This window comes from Anomaloglossus baeobatrachus, chromosome 6 (assembly GCF_048569485.1).
Source record: "Anomaloglossus baeobatrachus isolate aAnoBae1 chromosome 6, aAnoBae1.hap1, whole genome shotgun sequence".
Taxonomy (NCBI): Eukaryota; Metazoa; Chordata; class Amphibia; order Anura; family Aromobatidae; genus Anomaloglossus; species Anomaloglossus baeobatrachus.
Window position 1 is genome coordinate 247,855,879 of NC_134358.1, and position 13,286 is coordinate 247,869,164.

Sequence of the window (13,286 nt, forward strand, 5' to 3'; positions counted from 1 at the left end):
TGGTCGGGCGGCAGCGAGTTCATTGTAGATTGTAGGCATTTCTGAACAGGTGCGTTTTCAGGTTCCGTTTGAAGTTTGCAAGGGTAGGGGATAGTCTGACGTGTTGAGGCAGCGAGTTCCAGGAGACTGGGGATGCTCGGGAGAAGTCTTGGAGTCGGTTGCGTGAGGAGCGAATGAGAGAGGAGGAGAGAAGGAGATCTTGGGAGGACCGGAGGTGACGTGTTGGAGTGTAGTGGGAGAGTAGTTCGGAGATGTACGGCGGGGAAAGATTATGCACAGCTTTGTAGGTCAGTGTTAGTAGTTTGAATTGGATACGGTGGAAGATTGGAAGCCAGTGGAGGGACATGCAGATGGGGAGAAGCGGGGTGGTATTGAGGAGAGAGGTGGATCAGTCGGGCAGCAGAGTTAAGGATGGACTGGAGAGGGGCGAGCATGTTGGCAGGGAGGCCACAGAGGAGGATGTTACAGTAGTCGAGGCGGGAGATTATGAGGGCATGCACTAGCATTTTAGTAGATTGCAAATTGAGGAAAGGGCGGATTCTGGAAATATATTGGATGTGCGGTCTATGTTTTTTTCTTTAGTTCTGGCTCTATTCATTACTGCCCCCCACTGTTTTTGTTTTACTTGGAGCAAGACTCCTCCCATTGATTTACCGAAATAGGAACAATCTGGCTTATTTATGGACAGTTCACCCCGACACAAGTGGCCAGATGTTGAGTCATTACAATGGTTAAAAAATAGAAGTGTTTTCCTTTTCTTTTTTTAAATAAGGGTATAAGAAAACATAGGATTCCGTCACTGGATTTGAAACAATTTTCATAAACTCAAATTTTGCATAACTGTGTAATTTATTGTTATTTAATACATTCGCTACAGATAGGGGCATCACTGATGTATGAGGACAAATAAGTGCTACATCTGCGCCTGTCATAGTGTGCATGTACGGCCGACACCCTGAGTATCCCTTTGTGCAGAATGGCACAGTGGAGCGCGAACACGTGCCAACGCATTGGCTTTATGTTGCCGTAGTGTTCGTGCCTGGCTTGCGTTCCACGGCCCAGAACCAGGAAGCAGATATTTTATCTCCTCCTGGTTGCCAATGAGTCATGCGCCATACATGTGACTGTGGGGTTCACCTCACACACCACACAGGACACTTAGTTATCATCATCACACCTAGCTAATATTGTCTCCTATTGGCTCCTTTCTTTTGTAAAAGATTACCTGGCACCTTTCTCCCTTTAAACAGAAAGCAGAGTGAAACACGCATGGGGTGCAAGGCTATACCACACAGGTTTTGCGTATGCAGGTTTGTTCATGTTTCACTTATGTGTCCACATGTTCTATTTATGTGTCTATCACTTGCTTTTACGTCTTACTCTAGTTATTTAATATATCACTATATTTTGTAATACTGTTTGGTATCATATTAAATTAATTTAACTGTTTCTAATGTAGCTCATTATTTATAGAATAATTATTACTTGGCTACTGTTTGATGCAGCATAATTTTTGCCATTTTTTTTTATTTGACTACTGCCCTATGCAGCTTGTTTCATACTATTGAACACCTACACCTCCATACACTTTCACTATTCTATATATCTTATATTCCATGTCATTATATAGCTATTCTGCTACCTGGTCTGATTGGTGCCCCTGTTGCTTGGTAACCTTTCTTTTTAGATTTTTTTTGTATTTTAACCCCTTCAGCCCCAAGCCTATTTTGACCCTAAAGACCAGGCCATTTTTTGAAATTCTGACCAGTGTCACTTTATGAGGTTATAACTCTGGAACGCTTCAGCGGATCCCGGTGATTCTGAGATTGTTTTTTCGTGACATATTGGGCTTCATGTTAGTGGTAAATTTAGGCCGATATTTTTTGCGCTTCTTTGTGAAAAAAACGGAAATTTCGCGAAAATTTTGAAAATTTTGTGATTTTCAAACTTTGAATTTTTATGCTCTAAAACCAACGAGACATATGACATAAAATAATTAATAAATAACATTTCCCACATGTCTACTTTACATCAGAACAATTTTGGGGAAAAAAAAATTTAAGGAAGTTATAGAGGTTCAAAGTTTATGAGCAATTTCTCATTTTTACAACAAAATTTACAAAGCCACTTTTTTTAGGAACCACATCACATTTGAAGCGATTTTGAAAGTCTACATGACACAAAACACCCAAAAGTGACACCATTCCAAAAACGGCACCCCTGAGGATACTCAAAACCACATTCAAGAAGGTTATTAACCCTTCAGGTGCTTCACAGTAACTAAAGCAATGTGGAAGGAAAAAATGAACATTTTACTTTTTGCAACAAAAATGTTAATTTAGCCTCAAATATTTCATATTCACAAGGGTAGCAGGATTAAATGAACCCCCAAAATTTGTTGGGCAATTTCTACTGAGCACGCAGATACCTCATATGTGGCGAAAAACCACTGTTTGGGCGCATGGCAGGACTCGGAAGGGAAGGAGCGCCATTTGACTTTTTTGAACAGAAAATTAGCTGGAATCGTTAGCCGCACCATGTTGCGTTTGGAGAGCCCCTGAGGTGCCGAAACAGTGGAGCTCCCCCACATGTGACCCCATTTTGGAAACTAGACCCCTCATGGAATTTATCTAGATGTTTATTGAGCACTTTGAGCCTCTGGGGGCTTCACAAAAGTTAATAGAGTTGAGCTGTGAAAATAAAAAAAAAAATTTTTACCACAAAATTGTTACTTCAACCAGGTAGCTTTTTTTTCACAAGTGTATCAGGAAAAATTGCACCATAAAATGTATTGTGCAATTTCTCCTGAGTACACAGACACCTCATATGTGGTGGAAATAAAATGTTTGGGCGCACAGCAGGGCTCGGAAGGCAAGGAGCGTCATTTGACGTTTCAAACGCAAAATTGTCTGGGATAATTAGCGTATTCCATGTTGCGTTTGGAGACCCCCTGAGGTGCCGAAACAGTGGAGCTCCCCCACATGTGACCCCATTTTGGAAACTAGACCCCTCATGGAATTTATCTAGATGTTTATTGAGCACTTTGAACCTCTGGGGGCTTCACAAATGTTAATAGAGTTGAGCCGTGAAAATAAAAAAAAAAAAATTTACCACAAAATTGTTACTTCAACCAGGTAGCTTTTTTTTTCACAAGGGTATCAGGAAAAATTGCACCATAAAATGTATTGTGCAATTTCTCCTGAGTACACAGACACCTCATATGTGGTGGAAATAAAATGTTTGGGCGCACAGCAGGGCTCGGAAGGCAAGGAGCGTCATTTGACGTTTCAAACGCAAAATTGTCTGGGATAATTAGCGTATTCCATGCTGTGTTTGGAGACCCCCTGAGGTGCCGAAACAGTGGAGCTCCCCCACATGTGACCCCATTTTGTAAACTAGACCCCCATGGCATAGAAAAAAAAACAGCGGCAGATGGGGGGGGGGGCGGCAGATGGGGCGGCGGCAGATGGGGGGGCAGCGGCATATAAAAAGAGCATCTGTGATTGTGAGACAGCGGCTGGGATAGGGTGGGGGCGGATGGGAGAGGGCGCAGTGGATGCAGGAGCGGCAGAGGATGGGGGGAGGGGGGATGGGTGGGAAGGGGAGTGGGAGGTGAGATTGGGGATAGTTACCCTACAGGATGGATCTAGGCAGCTGGATCACAGGAGATGAAGGAGGCAGCAGATCGGGGAGGGTGAGAGGTGGAGGAGGGAGCGCAGCGCAGATCACGGAGGAGACAGGTGAGCAGAGCACAGATCACGGGGGTGAGAGGTGAGGGAGAGCGGACAGCAGATCACGGGGGTGACAGGTGAGGGAGCACAGATCACGGGGTGACAGGGGAGGGAGCGCACATCACGGGGGTGACAGGTGAGGGAGCGCACATCACGGCGGTGACAGGTGAGGGAGCGCACATCACGGGGGTGACAGGTGAGGGAGCACAGATCACGGGGGTGACAGGTGAGGGAGCACAGATCACGGGGTGACAGGGGAGGGAGCGCACATCACGGCGGTGACAGGTGACAGGGCCGGGCAGCACATAACGGAGGAGAGGAGGCGGGGCCGGGCAGCACATAACGGAGAGGGGGCGGGGCCGGGCAGCACATAACGGAGAGGGGGCGGGTCCAGGCAGTACATAACGGAGGAGGAAGCGGGCAGCCGATCTCGAGTGGAGGGGGCTGGCAGCACATCATGGAGGTGAGGGGACGAGCAGCCGATCACGAGGGAAAGGGGCCGGGCAGCAGATCGTGGGGGACCGGTGACACTGTGGCAGATGGAGGGCGGCGGCGGCGGATCGGGAGGTGTGGGGGTGAGGGTGCGGGCAGCAGATCGGGTGGCAGATCGCGGAGGGCAGCGGCGGATCGGGAGGTGTGGGGGTGAGGGTGCGGGCAGCAGATCGGGTGGCAGATCGCGGAGGGCAGCGGCGGATCGGGAGGTGTGGGGGTGCAGGCAGCAGATCAGGTGGCAGGTCGCGGAGGGCAGCGGCGGATCGGGAGGTGTGGGGGTGAGGGTGCGGGCAGCATATACGAGGGGTGGGGGTGCGGGTGGCAGATCGCGGAGGGCAGCGGCGGATCGGGAGGCCGGTTTCATACAGTGCAATGGCAGCGCGGCAACTTCCGGGTCCCATGCTCCGGTCACATAACAGCATGGGACCGGATCTTGTCACCCTGCCATTGCACTGTGTACACATACTGTGCTGGCGTGCTGCAGGGAACGGGAAGTGAAGCTGATGGGGCGGTCACCGGCAACAGGTCCACTGTGATTGGAGACAGCGGTCACAAGGCCGATCTCTCCAATCAGAGCTACTGGAGCTGGGGGAGGGTGATCCAGTGAGGTCACCCAGCTCCAGCCAATGGCCAGTGCTATAGCTGCTCTGGCCAGGGCTGGATTTCAATGTTTCAGTCACTTTAAGTGGCTGGAACATTACAGTGGCTGTGATTGGTTGAGCGGCGTTCGTCAGCCAATCACAGCCTCCGTAGGTCCGGGGAGGAGGCACCACCCCTCCTGAGGTCAGGTACAGGTCCCCTCCTCCCCGAATCTGCGGTTTATGCTAACTTTTCGCAGTCACCGGAGGCTCCGGTGCCGCGATTACGCCATGACGGAAAGATCCGTCCTTGGTCGTTAAGGCCCAGGGCACCATGACGGATCTTTCCGTCCATGGTCGTGAAGGGGTTAATGTATAAAGTAACAATTAATTATTTTAGAAATTAGTGGAATTTGCACCTTTCTTCTGGTTTTTACTTCAGAATTTGTTTTATAAAATGTGACATAGAAGCTGTTAGTGGACACTCTAAGCAGTACTCCCTGAATTTCCGTACTTCTACCTAACCATCGGGCTAGACAAATCAATGTAAAATGTACTCTTTGGTCTTTTCCCAGGCTAGATGTCTATCCAGAATATTTACTAAACAGGTCTCCTGTTATGGTTGCAGCATCACTAGATTGTCACGCTAGTGACTAAGATGTAACTGTATAGAGACCCATAATCTGACCCTCAGACTAGGTAAGAACCTGAGCTGAAACTCAACCCAAAGGTACACTCGATGGTAGTGAGGTCTTGGCCCCCAGCGTGTCCATCTCTCCTTTCCAAGACCCTGATGTAACACCCTCCACATCCACCACACAGGGGTCGGGTCGGGACAATTGTCACAAAACCCCACCAACACACAACACCCTCCACTCCCACCACCTAGGGGTCGGGCTGGGACAGTAGTCACAAAACCCCACAGACACACAACAGACTGGGAGGACAACAAAGCTCACACACACCAAAAACAAACACAAGGGGACTACAAAAAGGTATATAGGAGGTATGTAAGGGGAAGGTAACTAAATAACAGGGTACATCCACACCAAACAACTGAAGATGACAGCAGCAGTAGCAAACACCTTCTTCCCACTCAAGACCAAGCTTCATAATGAATTTTGAATAACCAGCACCCTCTGCTGGGAGCACAGGGGATTTATCCGGGTTGGGAGTGGTTATCAGCGGAAACACCTGTGCAGGGGTAATGAGCTTGCTGCTAGCAAGAAAACTAACATTAACCCCATGCATGCCAAAGGGAACAAGCACATTTAATGTGTAGAGTCTCAGATGGTAATAAGAGACTCAGAGTCTGAGCCTGTCAAAGGGAGACGACCGTGAACTAGACTTTAACAATCTCCCTACACATTGTTAGTGCCTGATAAAGCTGTCTAACAACCATTTGTAAAACCACTTTATGAACCACTGTATATTATTAGTACATGAATAAATCATCAGTACCCCCTTTGGTATTGAAATACATCACCAGAACTATGATCAGTACATATAGCACTAGAACCACCATCATTATAGGCATACAGCACCAGAACTCCATCAGTATATGAATTTATCACCAGAACCACCATCACTACAGGAGTACATCACCAGAACCACCATGAATACATAAATACAGTACAGTACTAGATCCAGCATCAGTACACGACTACATCACCAGAGACATCATCAAAATATTAGTATATCATCATGCCTAGTACAGCAATCAATTCCAGTGACAGGTCAGCCCCCACCATATATAATTGTAGTTTTGCAACCTGCAACTCCTACTATGTCTTTAAAAGTAGTAAGGAGATTATAGCAGTTGTTGTTGATATCAGCCATCTTACGACTGTGGACCATAGTCAAACCACACTACTGATTAGACTCAGATAATAGCACTTTTAAACACTTAAAGAGTAACTTAACTTTCGATATTTTATATGCTTTAAGCTCTTTAATTCTGAACATATTGCTAGGTGTCTTGTCAAAAATCTGCTGATAGTTTATTTACTCTTTAAAGGGAATCTGTCAGCAGGTTTTTGCTAATTCATCTGAGCACAGCACGATGTAGGCAAAGAGATCCTGAATCCAACAATGTATCACTTAAATTACTGGGTGCAGCTGTTCTGACACAAACAGAATTTTTAGGTTTAGTCATGTGTTAGGGCCAGATGGACGGGCAGACCCAGGAGGTGGATCCACTGGGCCGAACACCTTCCTGAAGGCAAGGAGTCCGGTAGCCGGAGCACTACAGGTAGCAGGACAGTCCGTGCAACAGAGTAGAATGGTGAAGTCCCTGGGACCACGGAGTCACTGATGGTAGTCCGGGTGACGGAGCTCAGGTTCGGAGGCCGAGGTGTTGTCAGGCAGAGTCCGGAACCGATGGAGCGAGAGGACGGGTCACCACAGGGATCAGAGATGGAACGGACTGACGGGATGGCAGATAGTCAGCGTTCGGGGTTCGGGAGTCGGCAGGACCGGATGGCGAGGCAGGAGCGGCTCTAGAAGAGAGATAGGTGAGTATATCCCAGAGACACAAGGAGACCTGACTCCTAGCTTAGGAAACACGAAGAACAGGCCCCGCCCACTTGGACACTAAACCCCTTTATACCCTGTACCTCTGTGTTCAATTTCCTGTCAGTGGACGCTGGCCCTTAAAGAGAGGGTCAATGACCGCGCGCCCTAATGCGCATGCGCGAGGCCCGGGTGCCAGAAGCCAGGGCAGGGAGCGGTGAGCAGGAAGCAGGAGAGCCGGGCTGGGGCTGAGTAGCCGACGGGCGCCGGGAGCGGGGACCAGGACGCCTGGGGACCGCAGGCAATGGAGGCTGGAGACCGGGGAGCGGCGGACGCCGGACAGAGGAACCGGGGAGTGACACAGGGAAGCCGGGGAGCGTGGCAGGTGAGCCGGGGAGCAGAGCAGGGGAGCGTGACAGTACCCCCCCCACGCCCTCCTCCCCGCAACCGGGACAGGAAGGCACGGATCAGAGGAGTACCCACATTCTCCCGGGGTTCCCAGGACCTATCCTCAGGACCATACCCTGCCCAGTCCACCAGGAAGAACTGTCGGCCCCGTACAGTTTTCATGGCCACTACATCCCTTACCGCATAGATGTCATCATCAGCAATAGGAGGAGGAGCCGAACTGGCAGCAGCGGAGAAGGGACCAAGGACAACCGGCTTGAGCAGGGAGACGTGGAAGGAGTTGGGTATCCTCATCGTGGCCGGGAGCTGCAGCTTGTAGGAGACCTCATTGATCTTCCTGAGGACTTTAAACGGCCCGATGTAGCGAGGACCCAGCTTGTAGGATGGCAGCTTCAATCGGACGTACTTGGAAGCAAGCCAGACCAGATCTCCTGGAGAGAAACACGGAGGATCCAGACGCCTCTTGTCTGCGTGTCTCTTCATCCGCAGGGAAGCACGTCCAAGGGACGCCTTGACAGAGTCCCAAATTGTTGCAAAGTCACGGGCTACAGCATCAGCAGCAGGAACATCCGAGGAAGAGGATACAGGTAATGGGACGGAAGGCTGAAGTCCGTAAACGACATGGAAGGGAGAGCTGGAGGAGGACTCACTGACGTGGTGGTTATGGGAGAATTCAGCCCAAGGAAGAAGCGTGGACCAGTCGTCATGATGGGCGTTGACGTAGTGACGTAAGAAGGAGGTCAAGATCTGATTGACCCGTTCCACTTGGCCATTCGACTGAGGATGGTAGGCTGAAGAAAAGTCCAGAGTCACTCCCAGATGTTTGCAGAGAGCCCTCCAGAAGCGGGAGGTGAACTGAGTTCCTCTGTCGGACACAATGTGGGATGGAAAGCCATGCAAGCGGAAGATGTGTTGTATATAGGCGTCAGCGAGTTCCTGGGCAGAGGGCAGTCCAGCCATAGGGACGAAATGAGCCATTTTGGAGAACCGATCCACCACGGCCCATATGACTGTGTGTCCGGAGGACAGTGGCAAGTCCGTAATAAAGTCCATCGCAATGTGTTGCCACGGAACTGAGGGTATAGGCAGAGGCAGAAGACGGCCATAAGGCAGATGTTTGGGCGTCTTGTTCCTGGCAGAAGAGGAGCAGGCTGAGACAAAAGAAGCGACATCCGTCCGAAGGGATGGCCACCAGTAATGATGTACAATCGTACTCCATGTTCTCTTCTGACCAGCATGACCGGCTATTTTCGAGGCATGGCCCCAGTGTAACACTTTTTGCCTGTCAGTCTCAGAGACATAGGTCTTCCCGGGCGGTATCTGGGCCAGGGTGACAGGAGCCACCGGAATGATTTTACTAGGGCATATGATGGGCTGGGATGTCTCCTCCTCCTGCTCCATGGGCATGAATGACCTGGACAAGGCATCTGCGCGTACATTCCTGTCCGCGGGTCGGAAATGGAGCTGGAAATCGAATCTGGCAAAGAACAAGGACCACCTGGCTTGCCGTGGGTTCAGTCGCTGAGCAGACCGCAGGTATTCCAGGTTCTTGTGGTCCGTGTAAATAATAACAGGGTATACTGCTCCTTCCAGAAGGTAGCGCCATTCCTCCAGGGCCAGTTTGACTGCCAATAGCTCTCGGTCACCGATGGTGTAGTTGCGTTCAGGCGCTGAGAAGCTCTTGGAAAAGAAACCGCAAGTCACCATCTTCCCGGAGGAGGACTTCTGCATGAGCACTGCTCCGGCTCCCGAGGAGGAGGCATCCACCTCCAAGGTGAACTGTCGGTTTAACTCCGGACGGTGGAGCACAGGGGAGGAGGCAAATGCCCGCTTCAGAGAGCCAAACGCGGCGTCGGCCGCAGGTGACCAGTCCTTTGGATTAGCTCCCTTCTTGGTCAAGGCGGAGAGAGGAGCAGTCAGGGCCGAGAAGTGAGGGATGAACTGGCGGTAATAGTTTGCGAATCCCAGAAAGCATTGGATTGCCTTCAGTCCAGAAGGAGGGGGCCAGTTGAGAATGGAAGAGACCTTCTGCGGATCCATCTGCAATCCGGTATCGGAGATTACGTAACCCAGGAAGGGCAGAGAAGACTGCTCGAAGACACACTTCTCGTACTTGGCGTACAGACGATTTTCCCTCAGTCGTTGTAGTACCAGCTGCACGTTCTCTCTGTGGGTTTGGAGGTCCGGAGAAAAGACCAGGATGTCATCAAGATACACCACCACACAGATGTAGAGAAGGTCTCGGAACACGTCGTTCACCAATTCTTGAAAGACTGCTGGTGCGTTACACAGGCCGAAGGGCATCACACAGTATTCATAGTGCCCATCGCGAGTATTGAACGCGGTCTTCCATTCGTCCCCTGAGCGGATGCGGACCAGGTTGTAGGCACCCCGAAGATCCAACTTGGTGAACACACGAGCTCCTCTAAGCCGGTCAAACAATTCGGGAATGAGCGGCAGGGGGTACTTATTTTTCACGGTGATTTGGTTCCATCCCCGGTAGTCTATGCATGGGCGTAGGTCGCCCTCTTTCTTCTTGACGAAGAAGAAGCCTGCTCCAGCAGGAGAGGAAGATCTCCGAATGAATCCCCTTGCCAGGTTCTCTGTGATGTAGGTAGACATGGCCCTTGTTTCGGCAGGAGACAGCGGATATATCCGTCCTCGAGGTGGTGTAGTTCCCGGGAGCAGGTCGATGGCACAATCGTAAGGACGATGTGGCGGAAGTACCTCTGATTCCTTGTTGTCAAAGACGCCCGCGAAGGACCAATAGGCCGAGGGCAGTCCCGGTAGGGACTCTGGAACCGGAGGTCGTCGGATGGGTTGTATGGTCTTCAGACAGTTCTCGTGGCAAGAGGAGCCCCATCGGGTGATTTCACCAGTGCCCCAGCTGACGGACGGTTCGTGTGTCCGTAGCCAGGGGAGTCCCAGCAGGATTTGATGGGACATGTGTGGGAGGACGTAGAGAGCGATGTTCTCGGTGTGCAGGGCACCGATACGCAGTTCCACCGGCTTGGTGATCCACGAGATGGTGTCAGAGAGGGGTCTCCCATCCACAGAGGCAATCACGAGAGGTTTGTCGAGTGGAGTAACAGGCACCTGGTACTTGTCCACCGTGGCCTGCTGGATGAAATTGCCTGCTGCCCCGGAATCGAGGTACGCCTCAGCCGTGAACCGCGTCTCTCCCGTTGTCACTTGAACAGTCCACGTAACCGGGTCTGAGAGAGTCCCAGCACCTAGGGTGGCCTCTCCTACCAACCCTAGGCTTTGGAGTTTCCCGGCCTCTCTGGACAGGAGCGTAGAAGGTGTGTGCCCTCTCCGCAGTAGAAGCAGAGGCCCTTAGCGAGCCGTTCTGCTCGGCGTTGTTCAGACTGCCTCAAACGGTCGATCTGCATGGGCTCGTGGATGGAGACACCAGATGCCGTTGACTGAAGAACGGCGGGCTTCTGCGGAGGAGAGGAATGCCGTATCGGACGTCTCTCACGGGACACTTCCTTGGATCGTTCCTGAAAGCGAATGTCCACTCGAGTTGCTAGGGCAATCAGGGCATCCAGGGTGGACGGCACGTCACGACCAGCCAGCTCATCTTTGATACGACCCGAGAGACCTTCCCAGAAGGCGGCGGTTAGAGCCTCATTGTTCCACCCAAGTTCCGAAGCCAAGGTGCAAAAACGGATGGCATATTGACCCACCGTCAGAGTCCCCTGACGTAACCGGAGGAGAGATGAGGCAGACGCGGCGGCGCGTCCGGGCTCGTCAAAGGTGCCACGAAATGCCTGCAGGAACTCCTGGATGTTAGTGGTCACAGGGTCCTCCTTCTCCCACAAGGGGTTCATCCACGCCAGTGCCTCACCCTCTAGATGGGACATCATGAACGCGACCTTGGCTTGGTCGGAGGAAAACAAATGCGGCAGTTGCGTGAAATGGAGGGAGCATTGGTTTATGAATCCCCTGCAGGTCTTGGGATCTCCGGCGTACCGGGGTGGTGAGGCCAAACGAAGCCTGGAAGCATCCGAGGAGGCTGCCACGGGAGCTGGGGCCGTGGATTGTCCAGTGGAAGCTCGAGATGCCGAAGATGTAACCGATGCTTGTAGCGTGTTCAGGCGGGCGTCCACAGAAGACATAAAGTTCAGCATGCGGGTCTGGGTCTCACGCTGGCGTGTGAGTTCCTCCTGCAAGGCCGCTAGTGCTTCGGCGGGATCCATGGCCTGTTCTTACTGTTAGGGCCAGATGGACGGGCAGACCCAGGAGGTGGATCCACTGGGCCGAACACCTTCCTGAAGGCAAGGAGTCCGGTAGCCGGAGCACTACAGGTAGCAGGACAGTCCGTGCAACAGAGTAGAATGGTGAAGTCCCTGGGACCACGGAGTCACTGATGGTAGTCCGGGTGACGGAGCTCAGGTTCGGAGGCCGAGGTGTTGTCAGGCAGAGTCCGGAACCGATGGAGCGAGAGGACGGGTCACCACAGGGATCAGAGATGGAACGGACTGACGGGATGGCAGATAGTCAGCGTTCGGAGTTCGGGAGTCGGCAGGACCGGATGGCGAGGCAGGAGCGGCTCTAGAAGAGAGATAGGTGAGTATATCCCAGAGACACAAGGAGACCTGACTCCTAGCTTAGGAAATACGAAGAACAGGCCCCGCCCACTTGGACACTAAACCCCTTTATACCCTGTACCTGTGTGTTTAATTTCCTGTCAGTAGACGCTGGCCCTTTAAGAGAGGGTCAATGACCGCGCGCGCGCCCTAATGCGCATGCGCGAGGCCCGGGTGCCAGAAGCCAGGGCAGGGAGCGGTGAGCAGGAAGCAGGAGAGCCGGGCTGGGGCTGAGTAGCCGACGGGCGCCGGGAGCGGGGACCAGGACGCCTGGGGACCGCAGGCAATGGAGGCTGGAGACCGGGGAGCGGCGGACGCCGGACAGAGGAACCGGGGAGCGACGCAGGGAAGCCGGGGAGCGTGGCAGGTGAGCCGGGGAGCAGAGCAGGGGACCCGGGGAGCGTGACATCATGTAGCAGAGCTGAGAGCTGTCCCGCCCACACCAGGCTCTGTATAGAGATTGTACATTGACAGTGAAGTGTTAATCACAGGAGGGGGCGTGATGGACTGACATGACATTGTAGACGTCCTACTGCTTAAACAAACATAGCAAAAAAACAACAGATTGCACCTTGACAAAACAGGCATCCCTGAATTCAATATTTTAACCCTTGCTGCATGCTGCCTTCAGTTTACATAGCAAAAACCTGCTAACAGATTCCCTTTAAGCTGCATTTATACATTAGTTTACATTGTACATTACTAAATATCAACATCAGACTAGGGTCTAGGGGTCCAATATTGGGAATAATTCATGGGACCCAGCCTCCAGCAACAATTACACACCTATGACATATCATCAATAAGCTCGCAAATAGTTTATCTGTGATTCAATACAAGAAGACTTTCATTGATATTCACTAGCTTCAAATCACCTCCTAATGAGGTTGTATCCTCCTGAAGGTTTGGGTCCATAAATCTGCCAAAAGGATGCAGCCCAGCTGAGGTGCCAAATACCCCAAAATATCAAAGTC